Source organism: Haliotis asinina, chromosome 1 (genome assembly GCF_037392515.1).
Source record: "Haliotis asinina isolate JCU_RB_2024 chromosome 1, JCU_Hal_asi_v2, whole genome shotgun sequence".
NCBI classification, from domain to species: domain Eukaryota; kingdom Metazoa; phylum Mollusca; class Gastropoda; order Lepetellida; family Haliotidae; genus Haliotis; species Haliotis asinina.
This window is the reverse complement of record NC_090280.1, coordinates 13,247,604-13,268,920: the sequence shown is the minus strand read 5'-3', so window position 1 is coordinate 13,268,920 and position 21,317 is coordinate 13,247,604. Positions and strand designations below refer to the sequence as shown.

The following is a 21,317-nucleotide window of genomic DNA, read 5'->3' as shown; positions in this document are numbered from 1 at the left end:
GTATCTTAAAGACATCGTAATTTTATAATGACCAGATTTATTTTATGATTAACAGTATAGTTCCCTTCGTGAGCTGTTTTCCGGCTAAAGGAAATCAAAAAGTGTCTTCCCCATGCTAAAATTACACGTTAACCCAAAACCTGAATATTTGTAACTATTAACTACCTTCAAATAAACACCTTTAAACTAGAAGTTATCTTTTTTCCTAAGCTACCTCCCAACATTATGAGACTTATCTAAACTAACTGTTAAATCCCGAATACATCCTCAGATGAAAGCAACATCAGAATGTCTCACATAACTACGAACATTTGGATTCCATGTTTACCATTTCGTGAGATTGTTACAGAACGTTCCTTTAAGAGTGAGTGGGTAAAAAAGTATAATCACATCCGCAATATTTTAGTCATACTGAGACTTAAAAGTTATAAATTAACATTAAACACAATTGCATTATAAAAGGAAAAACTGTCGACAAAGTGAGTAATATAAGTTGATTATCACAGAGATCTAAAACTACCAAAACGCACCAAAAATACAACTTAAAATAAGGTGATTCAAATACGCCAGTACGTTTGAGTACGTTTGACGTGTATGAAATGAAGCTAGTAGGCGTAAAGGACTCCATTTAGGTGGTAGTTTCGAAACCTTCAACAGTCATGAATTGACCCTGCAATCCTCATGTGTTGATGATTTATGTAGGCTTTGTCCTGATGAATCACGTGCAATGGTTGACGGAGTTGTCTCGTTGAGTCAAAAACTCTCACTGTTCACATGCTGGCACATGTTTCGTTAGGTATTTACCCGGTCAGGAACTGAAACGCACAGAACTTTATTAGTCATCCGTTGAAGATATCATTGTTTAATGTGTCTATAATGTTATGACACAATGTGTACTATTTTTGGATAATTTGTTACTGTGAACTCTAAATGTGATGTCCGGAAAACGTGTTAACCATAATTATCAAGTTTGAACGCAACTTCTTCATGTTTGATTGTTTATTAGAGCGAAAAAATGTGTGGTTTAATAAATCTCTATTTGTGCTTTTCGTTTGCGGTTCAGTATATATGAAATGATATGTTGGTTGAAGTCATTTGGTTCCTTCTCTACACACCATTGTTCATTGTGTTTTGTGTTAGTACACATTGTGTAATACCATCGCGTGGTTTCGGAACTGTTTGCACATTTGTGTGCACCAGTTGTACGGACGTAATGTACTCGTTGAATTCTTAAGAATGACATTTCAAGTGTTACTCGGTTTCAGAAGAAAACATTTATATAATAGAAATATGTTGGTTGAATTTATGTGGATCCTTTTGTCATAACCCCTGTTTAACAAAATCAAACTAAAGAGGCGAATGTTGACACTTACGGTATTCATACCCGTGACCCCTATTAATAGGGCATAGTGCACTTGTTATGTAAGCTGAATTCTAAGATATCATTTTTATGATGTTAGGTAAGTAATAAATAAACCAAACATGTCAATGGTTTCATAAATATGGTATAACACGGGACATTGTTCAGCATTCTCTCTGTGTACAACGCATTATACTAGATCAATAAGCGATAACATATGACATGGCATACTGCTGCTAAAGGATTCATGATGATCACCATGACGAAGACTCAAATGACCAGAAGTGTTCCATAGTTTGGTTACCTTGAGAATGTGTCCCAGGGTTCTGGTATGGCGATGTCCTGATGGACTCGTAGGTCACAGGTGGTGTCTCTGTCACACCTTCATAGGTACTTGAATCTGCCGCAGCATCGGCTGAAGATAGAATGCATTAAAAAGCAACGATTTCAACTTCCTCCTTCTCTCTAGCACTCAAATAAAGTGACCGTACATCGCCTTACAGAGAATCGTAATCTCCTCTCTGTGCCTCGTTTCAAACTGCAGATTTTGAGATGTCCACTATTTGCTTGTTTTGACCCTTTATTCTGCAACATTTATTCTGGAACTCGCTATCACCATTATATCAACATTTGACTTTAATTCTTTCAAAGCGTCTGCTCAAGACTTGTTTTCAGTATAGTATGACTAACCACAGTTCCCTCATAGTATATATGTGTGTATATTCATTCGCCATGTTAGCGTCTTGAACATGTACATTGTACATGGAAAGGGCGCATAATAAATTCATAAGTATTTTTATTGTTTTACAGATTAAAGAAAATATGCAGCAGTGCGGGCTCAGGTGATCACTGTGCTGCACTTTCATCTAGAAAACTCCCAAGATTTGCCAGTACTGACGAAACTACATCTACCTTTTGTGTTCTCATATATCTTCAACTGTGTGTAATGTTGTTTTTCTGCTTCCTCCTCCACATTAGAATACTGGACTGGAGCACTGATTTGCTCTGAAACGTATTGTACTGTTTTAGTGCTAACAGACCCAGAGATTAATGTATAAATGTATGAACAAAAAGCAAACGTCTCTTAGACAGTACTTACCTAATGATGAATATCCTCTGTTGTCCATGTCCATCGTTTCAGAATTCCTGGTGGTACAAAATCAACGATTTCGGTTTCTAACAACTGGGTAACAGAATAAAGGAATTGGACGATACGGGATGTAAAATGTGACTTTAGTCACTTACTATTTTATTTCATTGTTTAACGTTATCCATGCATTATTCCACTGTACTATGATTGGTAAACTACCTTTTTCGTGATTCTCCTGGAAAAAAAAGAACAAAAATGTTACATGATGTGAAGCACAAATAACCAAATGTTGTAAGCGAATTTACAAAGTGAGAACAATAAAGTTTATTGAAATAGAACTATAGATTACAAACGCATTTACCGCATTTTGTTCTCGTACAAAATACGACAATCTTATATTGCAATATGTTCTGGAGAATCATGGAACATAAAACTGATATAGCTCCTACTGCTTGCAACACTGTTTACTCAAATAACAGAAAATGACTATGTACCTTTAAGTATTTTAATAAAACTGATATAGCTCCTACTGCTTGCAACAGTGTTTATTCAAATAACAGAAAATGACTATGTACCTTTAAGTATTTTTCTGAATCTGTACCCCTTTCTGTAGAGTAGCACCAGAACAAGTCCCCCAGTGAGCAAGGTGAAAATGAGGGTCCCTATTATCGCTCCTGCTGTTATCCCAGTAGTGGTAAATGAAGTGTCATGTGTTTTCTGTTCTGTTGGATCTTAAATGTAATCAGAACATCATAACACACGACTGCTAATCGTACGGCGCTGCATTCACAAAAATGTTTGGTTTTTTTTCGTTTCCAGTTTTTATTTGTCACACGAATGTCTTTGACGTTTGCTACCCATGTATAACTTCTTTGAGTGTAATGTTTAGAAGTTTGTGAGTCAGATAAGGGCAAACCTTATTCATGAACAATTTTATTCAGGTGAAGTTTCGATACAGATTCGTGTATCAAGCGAGTATGTCAAGCACGTATACTTGCTTGACAACGATACAACGATAAATAAGTTATTCATCCAGTTTCTAACATTAAGTAATCGTTAACCTAAAGAAATGCTCTCCTAAAAAACTACTTTTATGCATAAGACTGACTTGTGAACACGCTAGATTTCTTAGATACCAAATTTGTTGCAACTCTAAATGTTGAGATAAATGTTTCCGAATATTAAGTGGTCAGGAAACTGAGAGTGAGTCGAGTAACTCCGCCACGTGATTCAATAAGGGTGGTAACCGGTGGCCTCATGCTGTCAACAAAGTTGTTGACAATGCACGTCCTGTAGTGTTTTAGATTTGAACCAATGCTGTGCTAAATGGATCTAAATTCCCAGGAGGAACTACCAACTCTCTCACATGCCTGTCCAAATGGTTCCAAATGTGATTAATTGGGATAATGTCTAGACGTTTTGCGGGTCAGTGTTAACACCCTCTCTCTCCAGAAAAGCACCTGTGGTCCTGGTACATGTTGAGCATTGTTACCTTGCGGCAGGAAGTTGTTGTAATATACTTGTGGTACATGTGGAATCAAATGGTTTTCTCTGTACGTTGCACGCGGTGTTCTGGTTTCATTATGTAACAAATGCACCCCCACCTTCAATGTAACCTTCCGAACAGTTTTCAAGCTAATCGTTGACCTCGAATTCTTCCGTCTACCATGTGTGGAAGAAAAGATAACATGACGCCAATGTTGTAACGTTGCGTTACGATAACGCTGGGCAGGCCCAAGTCGACGCTGCAGAGCCGTTTGAAGTGGTCGACGGACAGGTCTTCTTGCTTTATACTTAGTCTCCAGTACCCTACGGTTGGCTGTTTGCCTGCTAAAGTGAAAGTTAACAGGAACACCCCATTCTTCATGCACACTTCGATGTCGACGTACAAGGCGGAAGAAAATCCTGGCGATTTCGGCGCAAAGTGTTTATTATCTGTACACGTCTAATGTTTTCGTACTGTTCACGACTTATGGCACGGTTGTTAACGTCAGCTCCTACAGTCTGGTTACGTAATGCAAGATAGATTGTCTTTGTATATTCCACGACTGAAGATTACAGGTTGTTGAATAACATTAAACATGGGCGCTCATATGATTTAAATAGCAGCAATGGGTATGCACATGATATCTATATGATGAAGTGAGGTTGCAAAAGATTATATAATGTCTTGAAATATCGTGCTTTAAGGAGCATACAGTCTCTCTGCGTTTCAAATGGTACACCGTCAAGCATGAAAGCCATAATAACACTGTCATCATCAGACCACCAGTCAACAAACGTATTCGCATCAATGACAAGACACAGGTTGTCAAACAGTTTCGTTCATACTCTGTGATAGGGCAGAACACAAGGATGTGTTTGGCAATGTCATTTGCTACTCTTCCACACATTCACCAGATTTGATTTTGCTGACACCGAGTTTTGCTATTGCTGATAAGTCTCTAATTCTACTAATGGCAAATTATTCGTATGTTTCATTCAGTTGCAATAGTGCTCCAAAGGATACGAGTAGCCACTGAGTGATTTAACACTTACCACCAGCAGTCACAGCTTCTACCAATACATATGCGTCAGAATCCCCAAAGTTATTTCTAGCTCGAAGTCGGAATATATAACTCTCTCCTGGTGTAAGACCAGTCACTTCTGCCACCATCATCTCGCCAGTGTCAGCATACGATTTATACTCAGTCCATGTTCTTGTTGCAAACTGTAAATACTCAACCAGGAACGTCTGAGGGTGTCCACCATTGAACCCAGGCAGCCACGACAACCATACCGACGACGTTGTTGCATTATCCAGGTATCTTAATTGTGTAGGTGTCTGTGGTGGTCCTGATAACATAGCCATCAAAATCTTCAACTGTCATGGTTTCATCTACAAATACGGAAGTGTTCATTTCAGTACTTGTGGAATCAGAATTAAAGTGAAATGAGCTTGCAACTGGCAATACATCAATTGTGAAGTTTCACAACAATAGAGCACAGCACCTCCCTCAACGATTATCCACGTGTGCAATGAATTATACTTCAAACATTATTACATAATGAATCACACACCAACACAACAATGAGATATCAGAAATCGGAAAATGACCTGTAGGCACAATGCTGAAAGTGTATGCCACAGACTCGCCAAGTGCATTGTCCACTGTGAGATTGTAGTCCCCGAAGTCCTGCTGCTGGAGGTTGGTAAGGTGTAGTCTGGCAGTGACTGAGATGTCTGAGACAGGGCTGGAGGAACCAGTGAGGTCCTGGTTGGTGCTGATGGATCTACTCCAGGTGAACGTAGGAAGGGGGTAGGCCAGGACTGTCACAGACACATTCACGGCACCACCCAGTCCAGAGGTGTACTTGAGTTGCGGGACTACTGTCTCATCAAGTCGAGGAGAACCTTTTGGAAATCATTCCTCAATTGAAACAATGACATCTGGTTGATGACAGCACATGCGATGTGTAAAATCCAATGCCTAAATTTTCAAAGCTCTCTTAGCCCCAAGTAGCTCATACATTGACATACGACTATCTCGCCACTAAGAGTGCTTAAAAAATCTAAGCCCTGGATATCACATAGTGATTTTCTGTGATCCATACATATAATTTTCAAAGGTATTTTCCCCTTTACGTTTGCACTGAAGTTTAATATTTCAAAGCTGCTGGACGTGTGCTGTTGCTGTTGCAACCACCACTACTACTACTATAGCCAGATGAAAAAAATAACTTACATTTGACGAGCAGTTCCACCCTCTGACTGACAGATGCACCCATGCTGTTGGTGGCAGTACACGTGTAATTCCCTCTCTGTCTACAGTCAGCGGACCCCAGTCTGTATGTTACTGTCAGGGAGTTATCTGACCTTGTGAACTCCTCAGATCTATTCATCAACTGGATAACTGACCTTGGATTCCCAGCATTATCCAACTCACATTTGAAGGTCACTGGATCAGACTCATTGACTGTCACCGACCCACTACGGGAGTTGGCAGTCATCATACTTATACTTGCATGATCTGGAAACACACCATTTTATGTGCATACTGCACATAACATGCTTTGGCAAAAGTAACGAGTTTTCGGTCCGAATTTCTATTCTTGTTAGTGTTCATACATTTACAGATACACATCAGCATCATCAGGATCATCCATCTTAGTAGGAATCTACTGCATGGATATCCATACACGTAAAAAAAGAAAATTCCTCGTATAGAAATGGTGCCTCTAACACAAAAAAACTGAACTAGCTGTACATACATGTGGCGAGTTTTCTAATAATGATACTAACAATCTACATCCACTGTTGACGCCCAACACCCAGACTGTGGCAAAGCTGACAATTCTAACAATGATACTTACACTGTACATCCACTGTCATCTCTCTAGACTCAGACTGTAGTAAAGCTGCCCCCCCACAAGGACTCAGGGTGTTGGTAGCTGTACACACATATGTCCCTGCCTGTGATCTCTGTATGTTACTGATGGTCAGAGTAGATCCAGACTGAGAAGTAAAGCTGCTGTCATCTTTCTTTGTCCATGTCACGGCTGCTGCAGGGTTGGCATCCACTGAGCAGGATATGTTGAGAGTCTGTGACTCCCTGACAGGTGTGGACTGGGGAACCGACACTGAAGGTTTGTCTGGAAGAATCAGTGATCTTGTCACATTTATGACCTCATGGTTACATGGGTTAAGCATCATTCGGCAATATTCCAGCTAAAACTGAGGCGGTCCGTGAATAACCGAGTAATATATACCGTGCAATACAAAGCTTGTGAAGACACCTGTAAAAGAAAAAAGGAACACTTGTACTTTCAGGTGTTCCCGTATTCGTTTCCATGAATATACATAGTAATATTCAGCACACACGCCGATGGATATGTTCGAGAAAAATGTCGTCCTGCATCATTTGCTAAACATATATCGTAGGTAAAGAGTACCTTGATGGAAGTCCACGTAAAGTAGCGTATGTATTTGCATTCTCAGATTGTAGATTCTTTTTAACGTAACGAAATGTAATACTAAATAGTAAGTGGGTACGGTTTCTATCTATAATCACTGACAGTGACAAAAACAATTCATTGCCACAAGAAATTTCAGTCAAGAGCTTACGAATTCTCACATAAGTAACGGTACCATAGAAAGTAGCAATTCTGCCAGATATAAAGAGAGAGCTGACTTTTCGAAAGTCGATTTTGTAAGATGTTTCGAAAAAGAGCTTGGTTCGCAGTTGCTTCAGTCGGCTAACGTCACTGGTGAAAGCATTACGTTTTAATCATACGACAGGAAAAATGTGTAACCAAATGTAAACCGTATTCAACCTGTTTCTCATTTGTTTTCTTGGTAACCTTCGTCTCTCATAGGAGGGCACCTTAATGGATCAGAACGAGGATTGTTACGTTTAATCACCGACATCGTCCTTTTTCTGTTTGTTTCCCACCTGGATTGATTGTTAGTAAGTATAAACTTTGTCATCTGAGAACTTAGACTCAGTCTTATGTATAGTGTAATAAAGTACACTTTTGCCCTGGACTATTATAGTTAAAGTACGATGACGCTTGCTATAATGGTTCATGGTCAAAGTGTTTAGTTTTGTTTTTCTTAGTTTTTTTCTAATTTTATTTTTTTTATATATTATATATTACACCTTATACTGGATAGGGCGAATTGTATGTCCTAACTAAACGGTATCTTGAGAAATATATATATACTTTCCGTTTGAGTTACGAATTAGAGTGACATTTCATTCTCCGAGCGTCGGAAGGTACAACAAAGGGAAGTAATACTATCTTGAAAAGAGAGTTTGGTGAATTGGCTTGGTAAATTAATAATTTTGATTGAATCTGCAAACACCTTTCCGTATTCATAAGTGATAACTGCAATATATTGTGATAACAGACAGACAGATAGTGTATTTGGGTCTCACCCCATATATAAAGAATCCGCAAAAAGAGACCATCCATGTCCTGAAGACACAGTTGTAGCTGGAGCATGTAGTGGGTGAGTGAGTGAATTAATTTTACGTCACTTTTAGCATCATTCGAGGAATATCACGGTGCGGGACACCAAAAGTGGCCGAGCATGGTAGAGAATGCTAGATTACAACATCATGAAAGTACGCGAAAGCTTTATTTACTACACCATGCAACGCAGCATAGGAACCTGAAAACGTCCATGTCACACATGGAACCTAAATATGTGAAAACCTCACTTGAAATATATTCTGTAGTCTTGAGCATATTAATGCAAAATCGGCTGTCATATTGTTCACTACTAATTTGTCAATAAACACTACGAAATGATACTTGGGATAAGAAGATTTATTTTCACACATTGTCGCAAATACTTATTCCATTTAAACAGTCAATATCGGGATTGGACACACATTATTATCTCGATTATCTCAGCATGCGACATAATATACATTTGGGATCACACTGTCTTGGCTATTCGCCTAATACTGTCGGGAATACTAAGAAACATCGAATTGTCAGGCCTATTGTTTTTAACGTCCACACAAGGTTATTGACAAGGGGTTCTGCGAGTAATTTGGTCGCTTGTTATCAGTTATCAGTTCCTGCAGCAGTATCCTAAGCATGTTTAGGAGCTCATGAATAGAAAACATTTCATTATAATATTCTTCAGCAAAGGCCTTATAGATACATTCATTAACTATAATGTTTAGTTCATCAGAAAAACATTTTATGGGATCAAGATTGCCCATGAAATGTTCAAGTTTCAATTTTTAATAAGCATGGTTTTCATATAAAAGCCAGTTTGATTTTCTTCCAAGAAACCATTCAAATGAAATGAGTAAATTTTAAGATTTAAGTGGTGAATTTCCCCCACATAAGCTAAATATATTACGTAATTTAAAATTCACTCACCTGCATATTGTCTCACTTTTGGAACGCACTTTCGCAGTGTGAAAAAGTATTTACTGTTAAAATGACACCCAATTTCTTTTATTGCTTGCGAAAAAAATTTTAATGAAAATCATCCATTGATAGATGGTCTGACCCTATGTATAAATGTGTTAATACCATTTATCCAATAAAAAAGTTTGTCTTTTTCGTGGACCGAGTGTATGAGGACTTCACTTCTATCCATGTGTACGTAAGAAAACCGGTTTGACATTGACAACTTAAGAAACTCCCATCTCATTGCCACTCCGTGACTTTGCTGTCTTCTCACAAGTAGATGCTCTGCGTTATTCCTAAAAACTTGAACCTCGTCCGCTATTGAAATTTTAACATCTATTTACATCGTGCCACTGGGACGTATTCAGCACTTGGCATGTGTACAGGCGCAGAAGTGTGGGAAGAAAGCGGTAACATGTTTCCGCTGTCATTCTACAGTTTACAATTTAGATCATTTTAAAATTACAAATGTCTAGCTATTTTAAAGAATGAGACAAGCTACTAACTGATGAAACTGACATTGCCAATAAGCTTGGTGAAGCAATAGCCAATAATTCTTCAGTACTAATTACCTTCCTGAGTTTCAAAACAACAAAAGAAGACCAAAAAACAAAGTTTGATTCTGATAATAGTGAAGACTATAATGAAGTGTTTTCCCTCCATGAGTTACATACTACACTGAAACAAGCTAGTGATACAGGAGCAGATAACACTACGCCCTCTTCAAGCATTTGTCTGAATCATGTCTTCAGACCCTTTAGATCTAGACATATTTGATGAAATATGGCTTTCCACATTAAAACGAGGCGGGGATCGCGTAGATCCCTCAAACTATCGTCCAGTATCTTCAACAAGTCTTTAAAACAAGGAACAAATGGTTAATAACAGATAGTTTCAAACTGGCATGTGAAGACCAATAATCTCAAATCAAATATCAAACGTGGTTTCCGAAAAAAGCGAAGACGCATTACTGATCATTTAGATTTGTTTGTTTCAGAGTGCCATTGTAAATTAGCAGTGTCGGGGTTCCTTTTCGACCTTGGAAATGCTTGCAATACTTGATCATTGATCGAAAATGAGCCATGGTTCCATCGTTTATGATACGTCCTGTAAGGGTCACTTTCAAATAGTAGATTCAGTACATCATCGGGGCTTGAGGCTCTGTATTGGAGCTTTCAGGGCGTGTCCTGTCTGCAGAGGCATTTGAGCCTTCTTTAAAACATCAAAGATTTGGATTTGCATTACAATATATCACTAAATTAATTAATCATCCTGGGATTGCGTTTTCAGCCGTCTCTATTAGAGATTATTCTAAACTGAACCATACCTGTTACAAACTTACAGATCTTAATAAATCCTAATGTAACAGCAGCAGATATTAATCTGACTGCCATTGCACAATACCTATTACTGTCTATACCATCTTGAAAAATTAGTCAGACAAGAAGCTGACCTGGGCGTACTAATTTTAACAAATCTGATACGTACAAGTTAATCTTTCAGCAAAGCTATATCTAAGTGTGATCCAAAAACGATTTCCAACGCTCAATCTTTACTGGTGGTTTCAATGATGGTGACAGGGTTGTCTATGCCTTCATCACTGGATCAAAAGTGATTTCCTCCAGGCTTCTCTTTTGGCACTGCAAGGTGTGCTGGTCAGGTACCCCTTTTTAATGAGAAAGCGTGAGTGAGTTAATATTTAACGTCACATCGGCAATATCTCAGCCATATCGTGACGAGAACGTTTAATACTGAAGTGAAATATATCGATGCTATAAAAACCTGTCAACGAGGGACAGTAAAACAACTAGAAATATCACAAGTATGATTAAAACTAGTGTGGAAAGTTAAAAATAATATCACTATTCGGACAATACAACATAAAATCAGGCTATAGATTGCCAACAACCGAAGGTAGATCACCATACTAGGGACCATGGGGACTTACAGTACCTTTGCTACCTGCATGGACCCTAGTTGGATTTACATCATCCCCTCAGCTGTTAGCAATTTAGACACATCTAGTCAAAAATTAAAAATACACATATACTACGATTAAAAACAGTGGAAGTCTAAACGTACAGGAAATGTTTTGGGACTTACGTACCCTCTCAGGTGGACAATAATTTTACGGTACTTCAACCCCCTTTGAGGGTACAGCCACTAACAATTCAAGTTACTAATCTAAACTACCATGAATTAAAATGCAGCTATCTACAGAACATAATAATCAAAAGTCAAAGATGAAATCAATTTCTTTTAAAAATCCAAGAATTATATGAGAACTTACGGTGTTAAAAAGATCCTTACTTGTTTTTACATTGAAATATTTATCCCTTATGATGGAGAATTCAACACAGTCAAGCAGGATATGCTTGACCGTGGTTCTCTCATTACAAGGGATGCAAAACGGAGGATCCTCACCTTTCAATAAGTATGAATGAGTATATCTAGTATGACCAATACGACATCGCCGCATGATTACCTCTTCAAATCTGGACTGACAACCCAAGTGGGTATAACCGATATAAGGTTTTATTGCATGTAATTTATTTATACCCACTTGGGTGTCCCACTTCTTCTGCATCAGATCACGGATGTAAGTTCTAATGCTAGCTTTATAATCACTGTATGGAATAAGAGGTGGAGTCACGGATTTGTTGAGTGCTGCTTTAGCAGCAAGCTCAGCCAATGTGTTACAAGAGATCCCTACATGGCTGGGTAACCAACAGAAGACGATGTCGTATTGACCAGTTGCAAGATCATTATACAATTCAATAATTTCTATTAAAAGTGGATGTTTGCAAGAAATACTTTTGATAGCCTGAAGGCAAGAAAGAGAATCGGAATAGACTATATATTGTTTACGTTTAGGGTGTCTTTGAGTATATTTGAGAGCTGTTAATATGGCGTTAGCTTCTGCTGTAAAAATAGAACTATTATCTGGTAATCTAGAAGATATTGTTCTGGATCCAATGACAGTAGCACAAGCAACTGCGCCACCGTCCTTGGATCCATCTGTGAATAAGGGTTTGTAATTGCTATATTTATGTTTTAATTGATGATATTCTTGTTTATATTGTAATGCATTTGTTTCTGATTTTTTAAATGATGTTAATGTTAGGTCAACTTGTGGCCTAACCAATTGCCAAGGAGGAGAAGAAAGAAGACGGGAAGGCGATATACGTTCCAGCTCAATACCGGCAGAAGAAATAAATGGTTTAATTCTGTGACCAAGAGGTGGAACAAGAGAAGCCTTTTTGTGATACAAATCCTGATAAAGCGGATTGAACACACAGTTATACGCAGGATTAGATTCATCAGAATATAATTTAGTAATGTATTGTAAAGACAGTTTTATACGACGTTGTGTAGGGGATGGTTCATCGCCCTCAACGTATAGACTTTCAATGGGTGAAGTTCTGAAAGACCCCAGACAAAGTCTTAAGCCTTGATGGTGGACAGAATCAAGAAGTTTAAGGTTGTTTTTGCAGGCTCCACCATATACGATTGAGCCATAGTCGAGTTTTGAACGGACCAGTGATCGATATAGGTGTAAGAGGGTAGTTTGATCCCCTCCCCACTTGGAGTTGGAAACAACTTTCAACAAATCTAGTGCCTTCAGGCATTTAGCTTTGAGGGATTTAATGTGCGGTAAGAAGGTTAAATGAGAATCGAAAATTAAACCCAAGAACTTGGCCTCCTTAACAACTTTGATGGGAGAGCCATTTAAAGATAATTCGGGGTCCTTATGCGGCTTATATTTTCTACAAAAATGTATACAATTAGTTTTAGACTGAGAAAATTTAAAGCCGTTTTCAAGACACCATTTGTTTATTTTATTTAGACACAACTGTAGTTGTCGTTCAATAGTATGCATATTTTTACCTCGACAAGAAATATTAAAATCATCCACAAAAAGTGATCCATCAATGGAATCGTTTAAAACCTTCGACAAACTGTTGATCTTAATACTAAATAATGTAACAGACAAAATGCTGCCTTGTGGAACACCCTGATCCTGATTATAATGATCAGACAGGGTAGAACCTACTCATACTGTCTTTTAAAAACTGTGATATAAAAAGAGGCAGACGGCCTCTCAACCCAAAGTCATGTAAATCCTTCAAAATACCATGCTTCCAGGTCGTATCATAAGCTTTTTCTAGATCAAAGAAAATCGATACTGCATGTTGTTTATTGACCATAGCATTTTTCACGAAGGATTCTAAACGTACCAAATGATCAATGGTACTGCGATTTTTTCTGAAATCACATTGAATATTTGTGATCAGGTTATTGGTTTCAAGATACCAAGTTAGTCTATTATTAACCATACGTTCCATGGTTTTACAGACACAGCTAGTGAGAGATATCGGTCTATAATTTGATGGATCTGTATGATCCCTGCCAGGTTTGGGTATTGGGACTACAATGGCATTACGCCATGAAGGAGGAAATTTTCCAGACGTCCATATTTTATCAAATATGTCTAAAAGTGTTACCAGGCATGGCTCAGGTAAGTGTTTCAGTAACTGGTAATGTATATTATCATCACCCGTTGCAGTGTCATGAGCTTGCTCGAGAGCAGTATGTAGCTCATGTAATGAAAACACTTCATTATAATCTTCACCGTTATTTGATTCAAAATTAAGTTGCGTCTTTTCCTGTTGTTTCTGATATCTCTGAAACTCAGGAACATAATTTGCCGATGAAGAAGAGGTGAGAAAGAATGATATGTATCAAACTGACGTAAAGTAAAAGTATCTGTCTGTTTGAGGTACGTCTCCTGTAGACAGACAGCTGATGGTGCAAAGTCTTGGACTAATAGCTGTAATTCATTAAAATTATTCCTCAATCCTCTACAATTCCACTGTACTATATTGTTGGAAGACATTATCTTTTAGGTGGGTTGATTGGGGATCTACCCCGAACTTTTTTTGAGGGCGACAAACTGTGGGCCCTAGAATGGACGTTTTCGGAGACGTCCATGTCCTCGAGAGATCCATATTTGTTATATAGCTGAATTCTATTTTCCGAGCCTTTTGGGGCTCTGCCACTTTGCTTTTTCGGAGCATCGAGCTTCAGTTTAGTTTTGCTTTTCACAGCTTGCTGACTATCAGATGATGACTGAGACTGTGAACTTGATTGAGAAGACGACGTATGATTAGATGACGGTTGTGAAACTTCCTCTGACGTACTAGGTATTGACTCCGCAGTTTGAGATGATGTAGCAGGATATAGATTCTGTGGAGAGTTGCCTTTTATCCAAGTCAAGTTTGTTTGGCAGCTTGTGGTTGATTTAGATACTTTAGGGCTTAGCTCGATTGGTGTTTTGGTTACTGAAGCATAACTTTCTGTCAGCTCAGATCTCTGTACAAGTTTCTTGGCATCAGAAAAACTAATGTTCTGGGTAAATTTGATCTTGTTGATCTGCATTTGTTCCTTCCAAATTGGACAATCTTTAGAGAAAGAGGAATGATCACCTGAACAGTTGGTGCATTTCTTAAAAATACTTATACAATCTTCAGCTGTGTGTGTCTTTTCACCACAGTGAGCACACACAACAGACAATGTACACGTATTCACACCATGGCCATACTTCTGACATTTAAAGCATCTCAGCGGATTGGGAATGTAGGTGTCAACAGTGATATTACAGTAACCTGCCTTCAAGAACTTGGGAGCAGTTGGTGACGAAAAGGAAAACAGGTAGGTATTTGTTGGAACAGTTTCATTGTTTTTACGTGTTGAAAATCGTTTTACATAGAGTACACCTTGGTCTTTCATTTCAGTCGCGATGTCAAGTTCTGTCATGTCAGAAAACAACCGATCACGGTCTCTGACGATACCTTTGCTCGTGTTTAACGTCTTGTGAGCAGAAACACTAACTGGAATGCCAACAAACGATTCTGTACTCAACAAATTGACTGATTGCTGCCGTTTCCCGCACTCAACCTGCAGTGCACCTGAACGTAACCGTTTAATGTTCTTAACTTCCCCGACAATACCTTGAATACCCTTGGCAACTGCAAACGGGTTCAGTTTTAGAGGTGTTTTGTCAACAGTCTCAATCACAAGAAAGCGTGGCCAAAAGTCAAATGATCTGGACGGTCGAAGGTCATCATCATCAACATCATTTTCAAGAGGACGTTTGTTTTTTTTGGTGGGGATTTCATAAGCCATATTTAGGGTTGAAATTTCATCATCCGAGCTCCCCACCCACCACGGAGTATCACAAGGACAATGCTAAAAACAAGCGGATCTCCAGCTTGCAGCACCAAGGATACCCGGATGATATACTCAAGCAGAATAATATAAAAGTAATTATTCCACCTGATTGACCCATGAGCCACCGCCTTCTGGGCTTACGACTCTAGGCAAAAACATACATAACATGATACATTTGAAATAACAGTCTCAAGATAGGACTAAGCATGAAAGATAAAATTAACAATTTCATAAATTGTGAGCATACACAGTTGCAGCTCAGGGCTTGGCGTGACCAGCCGATTGATAGAACTGGGCCAGTTCAACCACCCGTCTAGGTGAAGTAAGGGCCAAAGTGGTGTGTTGGGCAAATGGAAAGCAGTTAAAAGCCCAACTGCCCTCAATCACCAGGATCCCGTCCTCCACCGACACGGGACGCAACCCACGGCCAACAGGTTGCCCAATTTAGTCGCCTCTTACGACCAGCAATGGGGTGCTGTGGACACATTCTGTCCCGGGTCCACACGGGAAAAGAGCCCTTAGCGTTACCCAGCACCCACCACGAGGAGGTGGCTCTTCATGGGTGCCTAATGGGAAAGAAGTAGACAAATATTTTCTACATTTTGAAAAGGTTCCAGTCAACCTCAAGTGACCAAGGGAGTCACGGACTATGATACTGCAAACTGTTTTCAAGGGTAAAGCTCAGGATGCTTATTCAGTCTTGTCAATACAGCAAATTGATCTTGATCTTGTCAAAAGCACAATTTGAAAAGCTTATGAGTTCGTGCCTGGGGCTTAGAAGTTAAGAAATGCTCATAAAATGGACAATGAGGCATTTGCAGAGTTTCCTAGTTTCCTAGTTTCCTTATTTGGATGAACATGGGGTTGATGACTTACGTGAGGCAGTGATGTTGGCAGATGATTATTGTTTGACTGAAAAGAGTTCTCGGTCTCGGGGTTATGCAAAGTTTTCTGTCCAAAAGGGTCTTTCCTTGGGTAAGACTTCAGGACATGTAGGTTACAGTGGTGTTAGATCAGGTGTCAAATTCTTGTGACAAACAGTCACACACTTTTCAGTCTAATCTTACGACTACCAGTGGTTCTGATCCTGTTTGTGGATATTGTAAGAAGCCAGGTCAAGCTCCAGTTCAAAGATCAGACTGCAGGTTTCCCAAATGCCTTTGTGTCTGTTGCACCTAAGCCTTTCTTTCCAGGTGGTTCTAAGGAGAGTTTTGTTTATGAGAGTAAGTCCCCAAAATCTGTAGTTCGGGAGGTGTTTTTGCCATTTGTTTTTAAGGGTTCTGTGTTGCTTATGGGAGATAATTCTACCCCACGGCTCTTTATGACCTTGGGGTATACTTCAATCTCTGAGTTTGAAGGATATTATGTCTTTGTCTGATGAGTCTTCAGATGTTTTGCTTCAGGGTATAGGTGGCAATTCTTCTGCTCCTCTCCATTTTGTGAATTTGACTTCAGATCTGTTCACTGGTATTGTGAAAGTTGGTGTTCTTGACTCTTTTCCAGTTCCGGTGTCGATTTGTTGATGGTTAATGATCGTATGGGTGCTGCTGGTGCTGATCCAACTGCCACTGTTTCACCAGGGAGATCAGTTAGTGCAGAGAAGTTGGAGGATGAATTTCCGGGTATTTTTCTTTTTTGTGCAGTCACTCGCTCAGAGTCAAAAGTTATTTCTTCCGAGACTCCTTTGCCGAATGATTCCATTTGTCATTACGTTCAAGGACTATTCTGCTTGTGAGGTAGAGACTGATGACTTATCTTCAAAGAGTAGCAACTCTTCAGGTCTTTTTGATAAGTCTGATAGTTTGTAAGGCGGTGATCACATTCTTTCCAGAGAGGAGCTTACTAGTGCGCAGGGTGAGGATATTGAAGTGAAGACGTTGGGCAATGAGGCTGTTTCTTTTGAGTAGGTTAGCAAGGTTCCAGTTCAGGGATGGTGTTCTAATGAGGAAATATACATTATCAGGATGTTCCTGAAGAGGATGAATGGAAATTGTTTCATCAATTGTTGGTACTGAAATTATTTCAAAGTATGTACTTTTATTGGCACATGGTAGTCCTATGGAAGGTCATCTGGACGTAAACAAAACTTAAGAGAATTTTGGTTCATTTCTCTTGGCCTAATTTGAGACAAGATCTGGCTCAATGTTGACAAACCTGTCATGTATGCCAAATTGTTGGAAAATTTCTTCCGCTCCTTTACAACCTATACTGGCTTTTGTGGAAGCTATCTGTAGAGTAACTATTGACTGTGTTTGTCCACTACCCAAGACTGTGTTTGGTAATCGGATTCTCAATACGTTCTCGTGGTATGAGGTTTGAGTAAACAGCCGTGAGAGACGCTTGTTATACTTTGCTTTGGCCCAGAAATCATCCAGGACCAACACGTTCCACTGGCCATCATGCAGGTAGTCTTCGTCCATATGTCGTAAGGAATTCCTTGAGGCAGCTGCTTGCTGCTGTCCTGATATAATGACTGCCATTGAGTATAACACCAAACAATGTGGGTAGGTTAGAGTTGCATCAGGCCATGTCGGAGCACATGAGAGGTAAAGACAAACTTTCCACAGCCACTGGGTCCCACAACGAGCGCATTCGAATCAGGAACCTGAACCTTTCCTGGTGCTGGACCTCTTGGTGGAGAGGGTGTTTCGCTTGATGAGGATGTAAGTGTCTCTCTTGAGCACAGGCTACATGAAATCCGGCTGCATTGAGTGTTATGAGCAATACAGGGTCACTACCTCACTCTTGCATGACTGCCTTAAACCACACCCGCCTTTCATTCCCATTTCCTCGCCTTTCACACCTGACGATGATCATGTGACTTGGATAAAGTTTCCTTAGCCTTCCCATCGGTTGCCTTATTGCCTCCAGCAAACTGCCCTTGTTATTACTTTGGTATATATTCATGAACAAATAGCAGTTATTATTAGACTTCCCGACAAATGCATAGCTTCCACACTTCCACAACACACACACAGATACACACACAGATACACACACAAACACATCCTTGTCTTTCAATGTGACGGCTGACACATTAGAAGTGTGGCCAAGTCATGTTTTAATCATTATTAGTTTCATAATTTATAATTTTCAGTTTTACGTTCTTGTATATAGTTATTGTATACTGCATAGGTGTCAGCTTTTAACTTTACAAATAAAATATAATAAACCTTCTCAACTAAATGTATCCCTGCACTTATGCAATTGCTCAGTTTATCAATAACCACACTACTGTCACACTCTGCACAACTTTCTTTTGTCTTTCTGTCACTGTTCAGCTTGCAACCTATTGTCTGTTAGATTTAAAGGTTTCTTTGACACATAACTTGTTGGCCGTCACATAGATCATTTCAAGAAGTTCAGATCACGACAGTTCATATTTTCGTTGAGCATTTCTGGAGTGTAATGGGGATTTTATTAATCAGGTTATTAATCAGGTTATATATTGTATGTGTATGAATGGTATTGTATTGTAGTGAATGCCTAGTGAAAGGGAAAGGCGCTTACCTTGCACCGTAAGCGAAGATGGATTGGGAGATCAGAGGTTCTGTTCCGTCCATGTCAAGTCTTGATCTGTCAATTGTCACTTGTCAGATTTGGCGGGTAGGTTTATCATGTGCCTCGATCACACCCAGAAACATACGAGTATCAGTGGATGGTCAATCCGATGAAACCCGATTTACGAGCACCGATCACTACATTCCTCTCTCTTTTCTGGACCTGCACCCCATCTAGGAATGCAGCAAGTATAGCTGAGGGAGGATCCAACAGGTGACCTCGCCAGGACATGAGAAAATCCCTGCAGGGTTGGGCAGCAATGTTGTGCTAACAACCGAGACAGTTCACGTAACTCATGTTTAATGTATATCATACATCTAAATAAGAACCAGGTTGCTTGGGGGAAACCGTGATTGAATTAGTCTAGTAGTCCTGAAATCTAAACTGTAGTCCTAGAATCTATCGAGGGACTCACTACTGTATATAGTGTATTTCTTAAAGAAGTGTTACATTAAGGCTTCGGTGTGTAATTAAATGTGTCTATTGTTTTCCTGCCATCAGTACAGTTGGTTGCATGTGTAATTTAAGTGTAATGTATCTAAATTATATATTATTAAATATCAAATAGCTATTTACATTACACATAGCGTATGCAGTAAGTAAATACCAGTCTAATCCTAATTGGGCTAAATCATAACTTAACGTTGTATGTAAATGTATAATCGTAAGTGTGCTCGATCTCGGTCTTTCTCTCTCTCTCTCTCTCTCTCTCTCTATCTATCTATATATCTATCTATCTATGTGTGTGTGTGTATATATATATGTGTGATGTATGTATTCAGGTATGTTTGTAATATATGTATATATGAATAGTTTTCATCTTGCTGTCTATATTTAAAGATATATTCATGCCAGTATATTGTCCGGTCCAGCTGTATTTTGTGAATATGTCAAAACGTTTTATACATGTATATCTAAGTCGATGCTATGTCCTTATGTACAAATACATAGTATTGTCTGCATGTTTCAGAGTTACTGAAACAAACAAAGAATCTTTTTAAGGGAAATAAAGGGCTGTCACCTGCGATCACCACACAACCGCGTTCCCCAACACACACATATTCTTGTCTTTCAGTAGTGTAGTCATGTTACTTACACTGCACTTCCACTGTGACAGCTGACACACTAGACGTTCCCACTGAGTTCCTCCCAGCACACGTATAGCTTCCCAACACACACATCCTTGTCGTTCAGTAGTGCAGTCATGTTACTTACACTGCACCTCCACTGTGACAGCTGACACACTAGACGTCCCCACTGAGTTCCTCCCAGCACATGTATAGCTTCCCCAACACACACACACATCCTTGTCTTTCAGTAGTGTAGTCATCTTACTTACACTGCGACACCACTGTGACAGCTGACACACTAGACGTCCCCACGGAGTTCCTCCCAGCACACGTATAGCTTCCCAACACACACGTCCTTGTCGTTCAGTAGTGCAGTCATGTTACTTACACTGCACCTCCACTGTGACAGCTGACACACTAGACGTCCCGACGGAGTTCCTCCCAGCACATGTATAGCTTCCTCCACTGCTCCTGGAGACAGGACTCAGACTGTACTCTCTGCTTGTTGCTGATGAGATAGGAGTACCGTTGTGTGTCCAGATGTAAGACGTGACTGATGGGTTGGCTGCAGTCACTTGGCAGATCAGTTGAGCATTGGGCTGCCCTACATAGACTCTGTGTGGTTGACACGTGGGCCTCAGTGTTACCTCGGGGACATCTGAATGAACAAATATGCATCAGATACAATAAGCGAAAATCCAGTTATTTATCGCTCTGGAAGCCCATGCAATACAGGGCAGCAAGAATTGTTATAGGTAACGTTCAGTTCCATTTATCAATTCTTTATACAGTTATTGTTGGCCATCGGCGTCAAACTAAATTTGTGAATCTACATGTCACAGATGGGTGTTATATACTACCGACAAGAAATAAGGGAACTAATGAAATAATAGCGAATTTGAAACTGCTTTAAATATCCACTAAATCAATTTTAGGCGTCAAGTTCAATATCTGGTGTGTCCACCATGTTGGGCAACACATTTACGGCACCTTGATGGCATGCTGTTAATCAATTTCCGGATGGTTGCCGGTGGTATTGCCCGCCATTCCTCTTGGAGAGCTGCACCAAGCTGGGCCAGGTTGGCGGGTCCTG

The 21,317-nt window shown here is 39.5% G+C and overlaps 1 pseudogene; it reads right to left on the bottom strand.

The window, feature by feature from the left end:
* Positions 1-734: 734 nt before the first annotated feature.
* Positions 735-20,508, bottom strand: LOC137287182 (neural cell adhesion molecule 1-like; annotated as a pseudogene).
* Between the last annotated feature and the right edge of the window lie 809 nt (positions 20,509-21,317).